General features: G+C 37.7%; 1 pseudogene across 1 annotated transcript; it reads left to right on the top strand.

The window, feature by feature from the left end:
* The first annotated feature begins 5,401 nt into the window (after positions 1–5,401).
* On the top strand, positions 5,402–10,605 carry LOC148128836 (RNA-binding protein 48-like; annotated as a pseudogene). Its single transcript, XR_015746033.1, has 4 exons — positions 5,402–7,040; positions 7,444–7,632; positions 7,829–7,962; positions 8,991–10,605. The product of XR_015746033.1 is annotated as an RNA-binding protein 48-like (transcript).
* The last annotated feature ends 6,370 nt before the right edge of the window (positions 10,606–16,975 follow it).

Here is a 16,975-nt window from a genome sequence, read left to right as displayed (position 1 = left end):
ATTCATTGGAGAACTGGGAGCTGAAGTCCACACATCTTAAAAGGTCTGAGATTGAGAAACACTCACTTAAAGGAATGTTTTCTAACACCCACTGAAGCAAGATGGGCATGCTTCAGCTTCTTTCTGTGGATCTACCGTGTTTCTCACAAAATAAGGCTGGGCCTTATTTTTTTTGACCCCCGAAAAAACGGCTAGAGTGACTTAATTCCCCCCGCTTGCATCCTCGGGTGGGCGGGCAGCGACGGCTTAAATGTTGACCTCGGCGTTCGTGGGGCAGATGTACATTAACTACCAAAGATTTGTGAACATGAAGCTACCAGGAATCCATTATCCTCCAACACTGTCATATTCCAGAACTGCAATGTACCTGGAGTGTCCAGAATTACAAGGTGTTCAGTGCTCAGAGACATGGCCAAGGTAAGGAAGAATAAAACCCGACCACCACTGAACAAGACAAGTAAGTTGAAATGGCAAGATTGGGCCAAGAAATATCTGAAGTCAGATTTTTTAAAAAGGTTTTATGGAGTGATGAGATGGACCAAATAGATGGGTATGTAGCTGAATCAGTAATGGATACAGAGACATCAACTCAGATGCTAGCAAGGTGCAGGTGGGGTAGTGGTATGGGCTGGTATTATTAAAGATGATCTAATTGGACCTTTTCAGGTTGAAGATGGATTCAAAATCAACTCCCAAACCTACTTCCAGTTTTTAGAAGACACTTTCTTCAAGCAGTGGTGTAGGAATCTGCATCTTTCAAGGACACCATGGTTTTTATGCAGGACAATGCTCCATCGCATGCATCGAAATACTCCACTGTGTGGCTAGCCAGTAAAGGCCTTAAAGAAGAAAGAATAATGACATGGGCCCCTTCCTCACCTGACCTAAACCCTATTGAGAACTTGTCGGCCTTTCTTAAATGGGAGATTTGCAATGAAGGAAAACACCTCTCTGAACAGTGCCTGGGAGGCTGTGGTTGCTGCTGCACAAAAAGTTGATCATCAAAAGATCAAGAAACTGACATACTTCATGAATGGAAAGCTTACTGTTACTGTTATTGAAAAGAAGATGTCTATATTATCACTGATTTTTTTTGAAATGTCAGAAATGTTTATTTGTGCATTTTGAGTTGTTTGTTTATTATTCTCACTTTAATGGATGCAAATAAATGAGATGGACAAATTTTAATATGGTTACATAATAATTCTGCACACTAACAGTTGCCCAATAACTGTGCACATGTTGATATTCTGTTTAGAAAACCAAAACCTCACTTTTAATTTCTTAAATATTCAGGTTTATTATATGAGGTTTATTAACATTTTGAATTGATCAAGAGCACTGTAGTTTTTCAATAATAAAATTAATCTTCCAAAATACAAATACTTGTCTAATTGGGCACACAGTGTATTCTGCATGTGTTTTGCCAGCACTGTCTGCCTTTGGCATGGATAAAACAGCCTGAAATGAAGCAGAGGATTTAGGAGTTTGACATTTAAACTGAATCAGTGTTTCCCATCTTTTCTATAGTATAATCTCATGCACATACCTTAACTATCTTGAGTTTTCTTTTAATACCCTATGTCAGTGATCCCCAACCTTTTTTATGCCGCGGCCCGGTACCGGCATAAACTGGGCGCCGCGGCCCGGTACCGGCATCAGCTGGGCGCCGCCATCTTTTTTTGATGAAAAAGTGCTTCCGGTGACCTCACCGGAAGCACTTTTCATCAAAAAGATGCGGCGCCAGCGCTCGATGAGCTTTTCCGGGTAGAAATGGCTTTCTACCTGGAAAAGCTCACGAGTGCGCGCCGCTCATCTTTTGATGAAAAGTGCTTCGGTGAGCTTTCTACCGGAAAAGCTCACCGAAAGCACTTTTCATCAAAAAGATGGCGGCGCCAACAAACCAGCGCCCGGTAGGACTTGTTCAGCGGACCGGTACGGTCCAGCGGACCGGTGGTTGGGGACCCCTGCCCTATGTTACTCACAGGAGATTGCTGATTACATTAACTGGAGTATTAACTAGCAGATACACCAAATTTATGTATGAAAGCTGCAATTATTTTATTCAAATGCCCATTATATATACAAAAAGAGATGAAAACTCACAATCCCTGTTGTCAACAATTTGAACTGTTTCTCTGATTATGAGAGTTATGTTTTTCCTTTATGTAATTAAACTCTCAGAAGGTTGCAGAGTTTTTATCAATAACCATGGTCTCCAGAACCTAGTGTTCCTTCAAATTTTTAACAATGTAATTTTATTGTTTTATTTACCATTTTTGTTTTATTTTGCTTTTATGATTGGTCTTGGACATATCTTTTAAAACTTATACCAGAGGTGGTATTCAGCAGGTTCTGACCAGTTCTGGAGAACCGGTAGCGGAATTTTTGAGTAGTCCGGAGAACCGGCAAATACCACCTCTGACTGAAGATTTTATCCTTCCCCTGCCATGTCCACCAAGCCACGCCCACAGAACTGGTAGTAAAAAAAATTGAATCCCACCACTGACGTATACACTATCTAATTGAGTGAACAGTTAATTAACAACTCGCTCAGTTACACCAGTGTATTCGTGACCTCCTCTTCCAAAAGCAAGAGAATCAAATTCATCAAAGAAAAGTATGCATGGTTTGAGCTCTGCAATATAAATATACCTCAGACTAGAGAAACAAAATATCATTTGCCAAAAGTGAAATTTTTAATAAAACATGATTTAGCAAATCCTGATACAGGTAACCAGGTGATGACCGCAATAGAGCCCAAAATTTCCAATGCTAAATGAGACACTTGTTCAGTGAGTTTTGCCCCCTTTGACAACCTTTCTTGCCACAGTTGTTAAGTGAATCACTGTAGTTGTGCTGTCCCAGCCAGTCTATGGGAGTTGGATAGTTACTTAGGAATTGTGAGCTGTCCCCTTAAGGGAATGCATCAGGGTAAATGAAGTTAAAGGTATCCTGGGAAATGTAGTTCATCTCATGTGGCTAAATCTGTAATCCTGATTGGTCACTGAATTGATCCTTGGTGGGTTAAGAGAGTTTTTCTCATTCTTTGTCTGAACTTTCTACCTCATGGCATCTTCCTTCTATCTCTACGAGATGGGTTAGGAGATAACCATCTTTCACGTACAAGGCAGATATACAAAGGATTGGTCATTAAATAAGAACTTCGTCACAAATGTGAGTTATGAAGATACCTGATGTACCAATAAATGAACTTTGTTATGGAAGCTTTGTTGAGTTATCTATCTGCATCTGCACAGCTATAAATCTACCTCTGTGAAAGAGACAGAACAGTAGTTAAGTTACTAACATAGTTGTAAAATGAATCCGGCTTCTCCATTGATTTTGCTTATCAGAAGGCCTCAAAAGGTGATCTTAACCAACTCATTATTATTAGCATTTTATCCCAGCTTTGTAACATATAACTCAAACATATCTAACACTCCTCCTCCTCCTCCTGTTTTCCTTGCAACAGCAAGAGTGACTGACCCAAAGCTATCAAGCAAGCAATCGAGCCCCCTATTTATAAAATACCCAGGATTTGAATTTTATATTTTTTTCTGCTTTTATGGGCTAATAGAGTTCATGCTGCTCATTTTTCACCCTTGAATATAGTGGACACCTGCATATTTTTCAGTCTTGGAAGTGCAAATTGCTACATCATACTTTACTAATAGTTCTGTCTGGTTTCACGCTTCTTAATTTTGCCAGCTTCAGCCTTTACAAGACCAGCTTCAATTGTCAGTGATCTGGAAATCAGTAGCCTTTTGGAAGGTCCAAAGACCTGAATTCTTTCTGCAAGCACTGAACTAATGCAGTGGAACAGAGGGTCAATAGTTTGATGGTGTTTAGTTTGTTAATTTCAGCTGTAGTTTTTTGTTTTAATAAAATGTATAAAGCTAATGCAGAACGCAGTCCACCCATGATAAATATTACACAGCACTAGATACCATCTCATGGATATTACAAGGTATTTTTCCAAATGATAAAAAACTTGTTTTTAACAGTGTGTGCTACAAGAAAACAACAGGCCTTATTGGAGGGGGGGGGGAGATAAAATATGTAATATTAGATTTAAACTGTTCCTTTAATAGCTGTAGAAAATTGAAATTAATTTCATATTATTGTCAGTACTGCAATGCTTGAAAAATATAGCAATGAAACACCACCTTCCCCTTCATGACATTTGGTGTCATATGCAAGTAATCCTCAGTGGGCAGCAGCACCTACTATTGACAGATTTTTGAAAACAAAATACTTAACAAGATCAGATGATACTTAGATAGGAGTGCACCAAGCCGTCCTATGTCAGATGATACTGAACATCCTCAGAAAAAGGCAAAAACATATAATTTCTGTCGTAATGTCAAGAAACCTCCATAAGCATGGCTGCAAATCTCCTTTTTGGCTCCAGCAATTAACTGTGTTTATTTTAGTATTGCTAATGAAGAGGATAAAGGTCATCTTGCTTGAGCAGCGGTTTGGATGAGAAGACTTCCAAGGTCCTTTCCAACTCTGTTATTCTGATAAGTTAGCCTTTTTGATTCTATTTATTTGTATTTATTTATTTTGATTTGTCAATCGCTTACAAGATAATAGGTATAAGTATATACATAGTTATGAATACATGAAATGTATAAGAAAAGTAAAAGAAACAATAAGACAGGGACGGTAGGCACGTTGGTGCGCTTATGCACACCCCTACAGACCTCTTAGGAAAGAGGTTAGGTCAATAATAGACAGTCTAAGGTTAAAGTTTTTGGGGTTTGGGGAAGAAACCACAGAGTCTGGTAGAGTATTCCAGACATTGACCACTCTGTTGCTGAAGTCGTATTTCCTGCAATCAAGTTTGGTGCAGTTAACCTTGAGTTTGTATCTACTGTGTGCTCTTGTGTTGTTATGGTTGAAGCTGAAGTATTCATTGACAGGTAGGACATTGCAATGTATGATTTTATATACTATACTTAGATCAGACCAAAGACAGCGTAATTCAAGGTTTTCTAGGTCTAGAATTTCAAGTCTGGTGGCATAAGGTATTCTACAATGAATAGAGGACTGGAGAACTCTTCTTGTGAAATATTTCTGGACTTTCTCAACTGTGCTAATATCAGATACGTAATGTGATGAGCTGTATTCAAGTATTGGTCTAGCAAATGTTTTGTATGCTCTAGTTAGTAGTGTGATATTACCAGAGAAAAAGCTACATAGGATTAGGTTAACAAGTCTTAATGCCTTTTTGGCTATGTAGTTACAGTGGGCTCTAGCACTTAGACCATTAGAGATGAGTATTCCAAGGTCCTTGACAGAGTTGGGATCAACAAGGTCTTGACTATTCAGCTTGTATTTTATTTTCTGATTTTTTTGCCAATATGTAAGACAGAGAATTTATTTGTTAAGATTTAAAGTTGCCATTTGATTGACCATTCTGATACATAGTCAAGGTCTTTTTGAAGGGTAGCAGTAGTGTCTGTGGTATTGAACAGCTTTACATCATCAGCGAAGAGAACGCAGTTGCTCTTAATATGATCAGAGGTCATTTATGTAGAGTATGAAGAGAGTTGGTCCTAGAACACTGCCTTGGGGGACACCACTATTGACAGGTACAGAATTTGATAGGACACTCCCAATTTTGACCATTTGTTGTCTGTTTGACAGGAATGCTTCTATCCAGTTATGCAGTTGTCCAGAGATATCATAATATTTTAGTTTTAGGAGTAGTTTGTCAAAGGCTTTACAGAAGTCTATGTAGATTGCGTCTATTATTTTGCCCTGATCGAGTTGTGTAGTCCATATGTTTTTGCAGTGTAAGAATTGCAGATTACAGGATAGTTTTTTTCTGAAACCAAATTGTTTATTAGAGAGTAGGTTGTTTGTCTCTAAGTGGAGGATAATGGATTGGTTAATAATCGATTCCATGACTTTACAGATGACGCAGCATAAGGAGATTGATCTGTAATTTTCAACTAGGCTGGGGTCTCCCTTTTTGGAAATGGGGATGACCATGGCTAGTGACCATAGGTTTGGCAAGGAGCTGTTCCTGAAAGATTTTTCAAAGATTATGCTTAGAAGTTCGGCTATGGCAGTGGATAGCTTTTTTAAGAAGTAGGCACATATTCCTTCTGGTCCAATAGATAGAGATGGTTTTAGATTGCATAGTGCTTTTTCAACATTGTCTTATGTAAAATCAATATGTATTAGATCATTGTAGTTGTCTATGGTTCGGCTTGGAAATACTGGGCTTGATCCATTGCTATTTACAAATACTGAGCCAGTCCCCTTCTGTGGCTCTAAAGTGCTAACAGCCCCATACTTGAAGTATAGACAGAAGTTTCCACGAACAGTATACTGTAAATGTGAATGGACACTTGAACTTCAGTAATCATGAAATCGAGAACTGGGCGCCGAGAAAAAAGAGCGCGATCCCGGAATGGATATCTGCAGCCACCTTCCTGAATTTCTCTACCTGCTGCAGTCGAAGGTAGGAAACCACCCCGGTTGGCAAATGTAGAAAGCAGTTCTGGACGCCCCTGAAGGAGACGCTCGCCGCGGATATTCCGAACTCTCCCGGCCCCCCAAACATAATCGTCGAGCCATCCACGGCTATCTACCAGAATCAGCCACCTTAAAGAAGCAAAAGAAACTCGCGACTTTTGACTGTCATCAGACTGGCGGAACTATTGTTCCGGCTTCCGCCTCCCTTCCGGACTCATTTTGGATGGCGGCAGCCTAATATCATTGGACGCCCGGCCGTTTTTCCCTGCTGTGATTGGAGAAATTGCCACGGCTCCGCTTCGTTCCCTCTTCATCGATGTGCTTACCGCCTTTCCTTTGAGTGGCCATCGGTGCTGAAGGGAGGGGGAAAAGGGACTTGGATGAGTTTGAAGAGGCAACAGAGGCTACGGAAATGAAGATGGCGGCGGTTTACGGTGGTAAAGGCGGTCGCAGGGACGAGGTTGGTGGCGTCTTTCAGTATCACGCCCAGCAGACGATATGTGCATCGCGCGCTAAATATAGTAAAGGGTGCAGACCACGAGCCATGAAGATAAAGGAGAAAGGGATATATAGAATAGAATAAGAATAGAATGTAAGTCATCTAGAACAGAATAACAGAGAGTCATTGATTAGCATTTGCGATCACAGCCAGCTTCTGTCAGATTTTGCATTAATGACCACACGATTCATTTAACAACTGTAAACAACCATAGCAAAAAAGATAATAAAATCAGATGCAATTAACTTAGAAACTGCCATACTTTGCAAAGGAAATTCTGATCCCAATTGTGTTCATAGGTAGAGGACTACCATAGATGAACTTGATTATTAATGCTAAAATACCAAATGTCTGACACATTCTTCTAAAATTGTTATATTATATTACTGTAAACAATTTCAAAATGGCTCCTCTACATATGTTAAAGTATTATTAAAGTTATTTTGTTTTTCAGATTTATACTGTCAATTTAGAGTCTCGATATTTGTTAATCCAAGGTTTCCTACGTTGGGAGTTATGGAATTAATGGAACGTTTTGCATTAAATGGTATTATCAAGGAATATAATTCACTAGATGGTTATCCATCAGAAGAATTTACTAAAGTGTACCTAATCAAGTTTTTAAAAATACAGAGCGCAAAGTAGTAAATATTACTTTTATTGTGCCTATAATCCCTATTTGTTTCATATTGAAACTTCTTTCAGATGTCGATTTTATGTAGACCACAACAATTATCTTTAAAATGTCAAAACTGAACTTACTGGATTTAAAGAGAACTTAATTTCAACAAGATTGAGATATTTTTAACATTGAGTAACACACCTTCTCTCTTTTAGGGCAACCAAAAGAAAACTGGATGAGCAGAATTTCTTTGGCAGTTTGCTATATATATGTTATGCTCCAGAATTTGAAAGTATACAAGAAACCAGAGACAGACGAAAATATATAGCAAAAGCAATCAATTGCAAAGGTTTGCGTCTTTTATTATTTTTAATCAATAAATGGCAAGAGCAAACAACTTTTGTAATTTCCTCAATAATCCAGTATTAATTTTTCAAAAGTGTTATCAGAAACAAAACTCAACTCAATGAGAACTTTACATTTACTGTTTAAAAAGTTATATTTTTGCTTTTATACTCTCCTTAAGAATTTATTTCCACTCTAAATAGGTTGGCATGGGAAAAAAATAAAAGGTTGGGAGCAAACAAAAAACACTGAGTGTCTACAGCAGGGTATCAAACTCAAGACCTGCGGGCTGAATCTGGCACATGGGGTACTTAGATCTGGCCCGTGGGGCTGCCCTGGAAACAGCGAAACACCAGCCTGCGGTGCCTGTCAGCAAAAATGGAGCTCGGGAGGGCCGAGCTCCATTTTCAGCTGTGATGGCCTCCTGCAATCCTCTGCCAGTGAAAACGGGGTTCTGGAGGGCCTTGTGCAGCTCTCCCAAGCTCTGTTTTCACTGTCAGAGCACTTAGGCCAACACAGGAACCCCTGACATGAGTGACGTTGAGCTGGCCATGCTCACCATGCCCCCCCTCCAATGTTAAACACAACCTTGATGCGGCGCTCAATAAAATTGAGTTTGACACTCCGGGTCTACATGATTTACTTTGAGTTAGATATAATGAATTTTCTTTTCTTTTTTCTGAGTTCATGCATTTAATTTCTTTTGCTTATTATTCATCGTACATTTTTACATAACTTCAAAAAATAAACCCAGAATGGTGGACATTTATGTAATTTATTGGAATAATTCAATTCTTTGAAAATGTATATAGAATCATCATACCCAAAGCATAGTAGAACAAAGATGGTTTGGAGGGATTTTTTCTGTAACTGTCAGTTAATACATTGAAACAATTTTTCTCACTTTTCATCAAATAAATCCTGCTCTCTATTTTCTACCACGATAAATTATAAACAAAATTAAAGTTCACTCTGAAAATGCCTTAGTTTACTATGCACTAACATAATACATTGGGTTTTTTGTGTTTTAAGATCAGTCACTGGAGACAAAACAGGATTGTCGTATACGTTCTTCAAAGATCATGCAGTTGAATTGTGAATCAAGGACATCTAAGATAGCCATTAGCAAATGGAATCCAGCAACATATACACAGGACCCCATCCATCTTCCTGTTGCACATTATTATAGAAACATATTACATCTCCTTCAGAACAGCATTTCCAGAGTCTCTTAGTAGCACCCACTATTTTCATCACTGCTACAAAATCAGCCTGCTTTTGCCAAAAGATAAGAATGGATAAGAAACAACAGCAAAGAGTACATAACACATTGGCTTGCTGGAATGTAGAAAAAAAGGATCCATGTGATGAAGATCTTGGAAGATTGATGCCCCAAACTGCTCAACTTCGGGAATGAAAGGGGAGAAGAGATTAAGATAATAAACTTGCCCTTTTGGGAAGAGAGCCTAATACTGAAGAAACCATTTTTGGCCCAAGGCTACAAAAAATACCAAAAATAGATATGGATAATTGAATGAACACCACAGCAATCTTAATTCTTAATAGACTAAAGAAGGTGGGCTAATAATTTTTCATTCAGTGCTATGAAAGTATGTAGTTCTAATATCACATAAATTTGCATATATTAATTATTTATATGTTGCCTCTGTCTGAGACTTGACAACACAATAAAAGTAATGAAAGAGTAATCCCAAAATAGAGTAATCCCCAAAATTGTAACATCACATTATAACATCTCATAAATGCATCTCAACCATCAAGCAGCTGAAACCAATCCTAAATCAGATATCCCCTAAGTAATTTCTCCAATGCCTGTGCAAAAGTGGACTATCTTTATCGTCTTTTTTGTTTGAATCAGACTTTCTGATATAATGTGTAAGTCCAATATTCAAATCTTAACTGAACTCAAGTTCCTAGAAATTTTTAAAAAGCAATTCTGGTTTCAACCAAAATATAGAAATTTCATAATTTTGTAAATATAGTGTATAGAATGACATACACTAAAATATATTAATAGTTGTCCCTACGTTCTCCCTCCTTTTTTAAAAGTAAATCAGGGTGAACATGGTTAGCACATAGATGGAAGGTCACTAGAAAATAACAGGCCTATATATTAGACTGGGGTGTTGAAAAATATCCCAGAAATCAATACCAAATCATCTCCATATTGACATGGAGTAAAATTCAACTCTAAGGATTTTATACTTTACACCAAGGGTCTTCAAACTTGGCAAGTTTAAGACTTGTGGACTTTCAACTCCCAGAATTCCTGAACTAACAAGACTGGAGGAGGAATTCTGGGAGTTGAAGTCCACAAGTTTGAAGACCTCTGCTTTACACCATATGTTATCTGATACAGTGTACATAAATAGATTAGTGCCCATATATTAGTTTATATATCTATAGCTGAAGCATTTCCAGATCTTTATTAAAATTACAATTTGCATTTCTAGCTCTGGGTCAATATAAATAAGATTGTACTACAAATATTTTACTAGAGCTGTGCCTATTTGTTACATATTACTATTATGTGGGGACCTTAAAACGGCCAAATGATTCAGTAACCCAAATACAATAATGATTAAATAATATCAACAGAACTCATTATGCTGGAGAATAAATCCTATTCAAGATTTATCAGTTATGACCAATGTTAAATAAAATTGGAACAATTTGGCCTTCCATGCGATTTTCAAACTTTATTACCCAATATAGAAATGTTTTTAAAACTGCCTTCTGAAATACCTTTTCATAAATATTTTAAAATACAATAATTTATGAGCATTGATTTAATCTCACTTCTACCCATAAGCATATCATCTGTCATTCCAAATGTCACATGTAGAATATTTCAAAATGAGTTGTGATCTAAGTCAACATGTTGAAAAGTTTTGAGACGTTCCATTTCTACAAAAGGAAACAGTGAAACAAAATCAACAACGAAGATTTGCTTTCCATCAAATTTTAATTTTAATATACATCTCTTGGGTACTCTAATATTGCCGTTCTTAACTCGATTACCCTGCTGTCACGGAATTCTGGCAGTTTTAGTTCAGCATCTCTGGATTGAAAACTCAATCTTATCCAGTCAAGGGAACAATATAAAAACAATTATCATAAATTCATTGATCTATTAATGAACTCAGGAGCAGCCAAGTTTAAAGAAGTACAGAGGAAAGAGTAGATTCATTTTTACTCACAATGTTTAGCAGATTGCACAGTGACTCGATAAGCTTATGCAACTTCTTTCTGTTCTTGAGCTTTTTGGCTTTCGCAGTTCTTGGTTGTCACAAGCTAAGTTGTATCCCTGGCAACAATAGGGCGAATGTTGCAGCTCGGCCCAGATGTAAAGGCACAGGCAGTTGTAGGCCGGACTGGTAGGTTCTGGCACTTTTTATTATTTATGCTTGCGTGAAGCCAAAAACCCATCTTTGGGGCTCTGAATTGGCTCATTCTTCTGGTTTTCCATAAGGAGGAATCCCAGGTCAGATGGAAGAGGCAGAAAATAGAAGTTCTAATTCCCCTGCTGGTACTTTTGATCTTTCTGACAAGCAAAGACAACACTTAACTATGTTATTAACAACTGCAGCAATTCACATAACTATTGCAAAAGTCATAAAATGGGGCAAATTTCACTTAATTAGCAACAGAAATTTTGGGCTCAATTGTCATAAATTGACGACTAATTAGGAAAGAGAAATATATTCTACGTTTTCAATATAGACTTTGTGCAGATTTGATTTTGTGCAGACCAAGAAAGCTCCTAAGGTGTGGTGCAGGCAAGAAAAGATTTATATATTTATTTTAATTATTAAAAACTTTATTAAATACAAAAAGTTAAAATATACAAATATACAAAATTGAAAGACAAGAAGTCATACAAGTAAATGTCACAACACTTTCTATGATAAAACTTAGAAAATCAAGAAATAATTATTGATCTTTAGTCATATTTCCAAATAGCAATGAGATATGAGAAGGACTTAAAATAATTTGGACTAGAAACAAAAAATACTCAACTTGATAAGATACTTTTGGGCCCAGAAAATAATACGATATCTAAACTATAAAACTATTTACTAGAAACACGAATTAGCTGATGAAATCGTGGAAAGACCAATCATAGCATGGGCAAAAACCTTGGCCATAATATAGACCTAGACGATTGGGAAGAAATTTGGCAGAGAAATCTTATAGTAGCAAAATCTGTATCATAAAGAAAACTTATATAAAATGATATATAGATGGCATCTAGCAAAAATTGGCAAAAATGTATCCAACAGTGAACCCAACCTGTTGGAAATGCAAGGGAAACTATGGCACCTTCTTTCATTTCTGGTGGACATGCCCAGTGGTTAAAAAATTTTTGGATCAGAATTAAAACTTGGATAGAAGAAATTGTCCAAGGTGAATTTGTTGCTTGTATCCTTACAATTTATATTGACTTGTTTCCTAGTATGATTTGATTGTTGATTGTACCCTATGATTATCATTAAGTGTTGTACGTTATGATTCTTGATTCTTAATGAATATATATTTTCTTTATGTATACTGAGAGTATTTACACCAAGACAAATTCCTTGTGTGTCCAATCACACTTGGCCAATAAAGTATTCTATTCTATTCTATTCTATTCTATTCTATTCTATTCTATTCTATTCTATTCTATTCTATTCTATTCTATTGTAGTAGGAACCTAAATCGTACCTCCTGGGCATTATCAAAGGAGGTTATTCCTCCAAGTAAAGTATTTGATTATTCACATATTAACAGCGGCACAAATCTCACTGGCACAATACTGGAAAATGCCTAATACACCACCAATACATTTTGTCATTCAAAAAATTTATGAAAGTGCTGAAATGGAGAAGCTCACATTAAAATTAAAAGGATGACTCGGAATTTTATTTGATTTGGGATAAATGGAACGATTGGCTAGAGCACACACAAAAAAGTGGGAACTAAGGGAGAAAAATGAGTCTACAAAACATATTACGATACATTTACTAAAAGACAGGAATTTACAAATGTTAGTTCTAGATCTCGCTTTCTGATTAAGCAATAGATAGAATATATTTGTAAAAACATAATTATAATCCAACAACAATTATCAATAATAGCTTATTATGTTTTATAGGGTATAAACAACAGATAACCTACAGGATATAGGAAATAATTGCCACCTAATATTAATTATGAAATATATAACTCACTATCAAATGTATTGAAGGAAAATTTGATCAGTTTTATCATAGCAAGAAAAGCTTTAGTTGCTCCTGCCATTGGGGAGATGAGTAAGTCCTCATCTGCTTTTCCATCTTGTTAGATATTTGGGTTCCAGTAATTTGGGGAGTGGGGTACTTTTGATTCTTTTCTTGCTCTTAGCATTTTGGGGTGTTGGGAGTGTTGAGGTAAGTAAGAAGCGGAGAGGCCTGTTACAAGCTGGGAGCTTATTTCAGAATCTGCTAGTGTGTCATCCTCTTGGGTCTGAGTCAACTAAATATTTCTCATCTCAGTTTTTCTTCAAAACATTTACATTCTTATCTGTCTGACAAATTGTCATTCTGTGAAATATCGAGACAGAGTGAAATTATCCCCTTTAAGCTTTTTTTTTTTTAACTTGGAAACATCCAAGCATAAAAATATTCTGATATCGTTCCTGGAATCTGTTGGAGCCACTCTTTTCAGTCACTACCTTGAGTGCACCTACCACTGCTGGAACTACTTTGATTTTACTTTCCATATCCTGTCCAGTTCCTCCTGCAAGGCCTGGTACTTTTCCAATTTCTTCTACTTCCTGATGTTGCTGTCATTTGGCACCACTATAACTATTACCATGACTGTCTTCTGATCTTTTTTCCATGTTCACCCTGGTTTAGCAAAGGGGAAAACGTTGCAATACGTCACATGATGTGTCATCACGAGTTTGACTCCCCTGATCTATATATCCTGTGATTGTGCTAGATCCTAAGATGACACCAAAGATTTTGATCAGGAATTCTTTATTGGAATGAAAGAAATACATTCCCTTTCCTGCTCGTTTTTCTCTCGCTGCTTCCTTTCCACAGGTGGTTTATAAGGAGGGAACAGAGACTTTCCATCCTGGAACAATGGAGATTGCAGTGTTTGCTGCAGCCACTGGAGATGATCTTTGAAGAGCTCTGTCAAAGGTTAAAAGGATCATGTGGATCACTGAGCTTGATTTTCTTCTCTCTTTGTCTGCTCCCTACCCCGCAAGTCATTTAGAACTTTTAAGGACAATTTGTGTACTCAGTTCTCATTGGAGTACCGTATTTGAGGAACTTCTCTTTATCTTTCCAAAGCCCTCCCCTTTTTTTCTCTTTTTTTGTTAAACAGACTTTTCCTTGAGACATCTGAGGCCAGGCTCTCTTTTAGTTTGAAACCCTTTATAACCAAAGGTACATCCTTGCTATGGAGTATATGAGGATGGACTCCAGGCATTCATACACAACTAGATAAGAGATTATGACATAATACAAAACATTTCCTGTGATGACATTTATCTGTGCTATATAATGTTGTTCACCAAGGACTATGTCTGCATGAATGCCTAGGTTTTCAGGTCAGGCAACACTCTAGGAGTTCTGTCCTTGTTTTTATGCATCGAGGATCCTGGTAAGGAAACACCTCTGAGAGGATGACCCAGCAGGTTGTCTAGGGGACATTTAAAATTAACTAAAAGTTTAATCAAAGTAAAATTTAATTTCTCTCATTAAAGAGATAGGAAACCTAAGTATCCCTTCTCTTTACTTCCCTTGGTTTTCCTCTCTTTCATAATAATGATAGAAGTATTCATTCAAATAAAGATGAGAAAGGCTGGGAATCTGCATTGCAGCTCAACAAGATTTCAATAGATTTTTGTTTTCACTATTTTTCACATCCAAATCAGGGATGTGAGACCCTTTAGAGCAGAGGTCTCCAAACTTGGCAACTTGTGGATTTCAGCTATGCTGGCTGAGGAATTCTGGAAGTTGAAATCCACAAGTCTTAAAGTTGCCAAATTTGGGAACCCCTGCTTTAGAGCAGGGGTCCCCAACCGCCGGTCCGCGGACCGGTACCGTCCGCGGAACAAGTCTTACCGGGCGCTGGTTGCTGGCGCCGCCATCTTTTTGATAAAAAGTGCTTCCGGTGAGCTTTTCCGGGAAAGCTCACCGGAAGCACTTTTTCATCAAAAAGATGGTGGCTCAGCGCTTCGGTGAGCTTTTCCGGGTAGAAAGCCATTTCTACCGAAAAAGCTCACGGGCGCTACGCCGCCATCTTTTTGATGAAAAAGTGCTTCCGGTGAGGTCACCGGAAGCACTTTTTCGTCAAAAAAAGATGGCGGCACCCAGTTGATGCCGGTACCGGGCCGCGGCGCCCAGCTGATGCTGGTACCGGGCCGTGGCATAAAAAAGGTTGGGGATCACTGCTTTAGAGGATATCTATAGAATTCCAGTTCCCAATCTTCATCTTCAATGCAGATAAATTCTACAATTTGAATTTGAATGCTAGGAAGATTCCTGCTGTTCATTGACCCCTAGTTGTGGTAAAGCTTAGAAAAAAAATAGGGAATAGCAATAGTTGACTTTGCTTTTCATATGAAGCCTCTTATCATAATTGAAAACTTTACACAGTTTGATCTCATGTGACTAAACAAACAAGGTACTGCCCTAATCTGTGGGAAAGCAACTTGTTGGGCTACCTTTACAAATTAGCACTAGGGGGAAAAGTAAAAACCTTTCCCACACACTGCATCCAAAACTTTACTTCTAAAATTGTTTTGAAATGACTTGTTTCTATGATGGTATGTAAGAGAAAATAGGCTTTAGGTTCTAAAAACTCATCTCGCAGAATATTCATGGCCAACTGTCTGTTGAGATTCTCAATAATCCATGCCATGGTTGTCCTAAAGGTGCTTTTTTTCCAAAAAGCAATTGCATTTTCTTGGTTTTGTTTTTCTTTGAAAACCTTTTTGTTTCTTATCCTGAAAACCCTTTTTGGCTGGGAAGCAAAATGTTTTCAAAGGGGAAAAAAAAGACTAGCAAGTCCAATTGCCTTTTGAAAAAAGCACCTTTGGGATATTCATGGCCAAATACTAGGACTGTCAAACTCAACTTCGTTGAGGGCCGCATCAGGGTTGTGTTTGACCTTGGGGGGGCTGGGAGGCCATGGCCAGGGGGCATGGCCAGCTCAACATCACTCTCCCAAGCTCCATTTTTACTGGCAGAGGCACCGCAGGCCAGTCCTTCACTGTTTCCAGGCCATCCCTGCAGTCCAGATCTAAGCACCTTGAGTTTAACACTTCTGATATAGATCATTATAGATAATTCAGGGTTGTATTATCTATGCAGTGAAGAAAATCAATTAACATTTTCAACTGAGAAGACCTATTACTTTTTTCCCCCTCAATTTCAGTCCAAAATAATTAAGCCTTCTTGGCATTTGAGTCCAATGAAATTCAGTATGATTTAGACAATGCTTTTACTGCAATATAGGTTATGGCTTCTACAGACAAATTAACTGATGGAATTAATAGGAGAAACAATATCTCTCCTGGGGTGAATTTGGCTCGCCCATCAAAAATTATCCATGTCAGTTATAGGATATTGAAAAATAGCTTAGGTCTCCTGGCATCCTATCAGTTGGAAAACAAATATCAAACTAGTGTTTTTTTAAAAGGAAAGTAAGAACTCCTTGATAGAATGGGCAACCTGGTGCTCTCCAGAAATCTCACTATGTTTCCCTTGGTTATTAAATGAGCCATATGGGGATTCCTTGTTTTAAAAATCTTAGAACCTGGCTACTTAGGCGAATGTGTTTCTGCAGATACTGAAATCTGCAGGAGGAACCAGATGTGCCGCTTTTTGAGACAAATCTATTAGGCAAATGTAAGATTTCCTGCATCATTTCCAGACTATTCAGCTATCACTCTCTATCTTTAGAAAATACATGAAAGCATCTATTTCATGTATACACATTTTTCATTATTGTGGCTA

The sequence above is a fragment of the Notechis scutatus genome, chromosome Z (genome assembly GCF_049901735.1).
Source record: "Notechis scutatus isolate UNSWTSFEM ecotype Mainland chromosome Z, rNotScu1.2, whole genome shotgun sequence".
Lineage (NCBI taxonomy): Eukaryota > Metazoa > Chordata > Lepidosauria > Squamata > Elapidae > Notechis > Notechis scutatus.
Note: the sequence above shows the minus strand (reverse complement) of the source record. Positions and strands in the feature narration are given on the sequence as shown.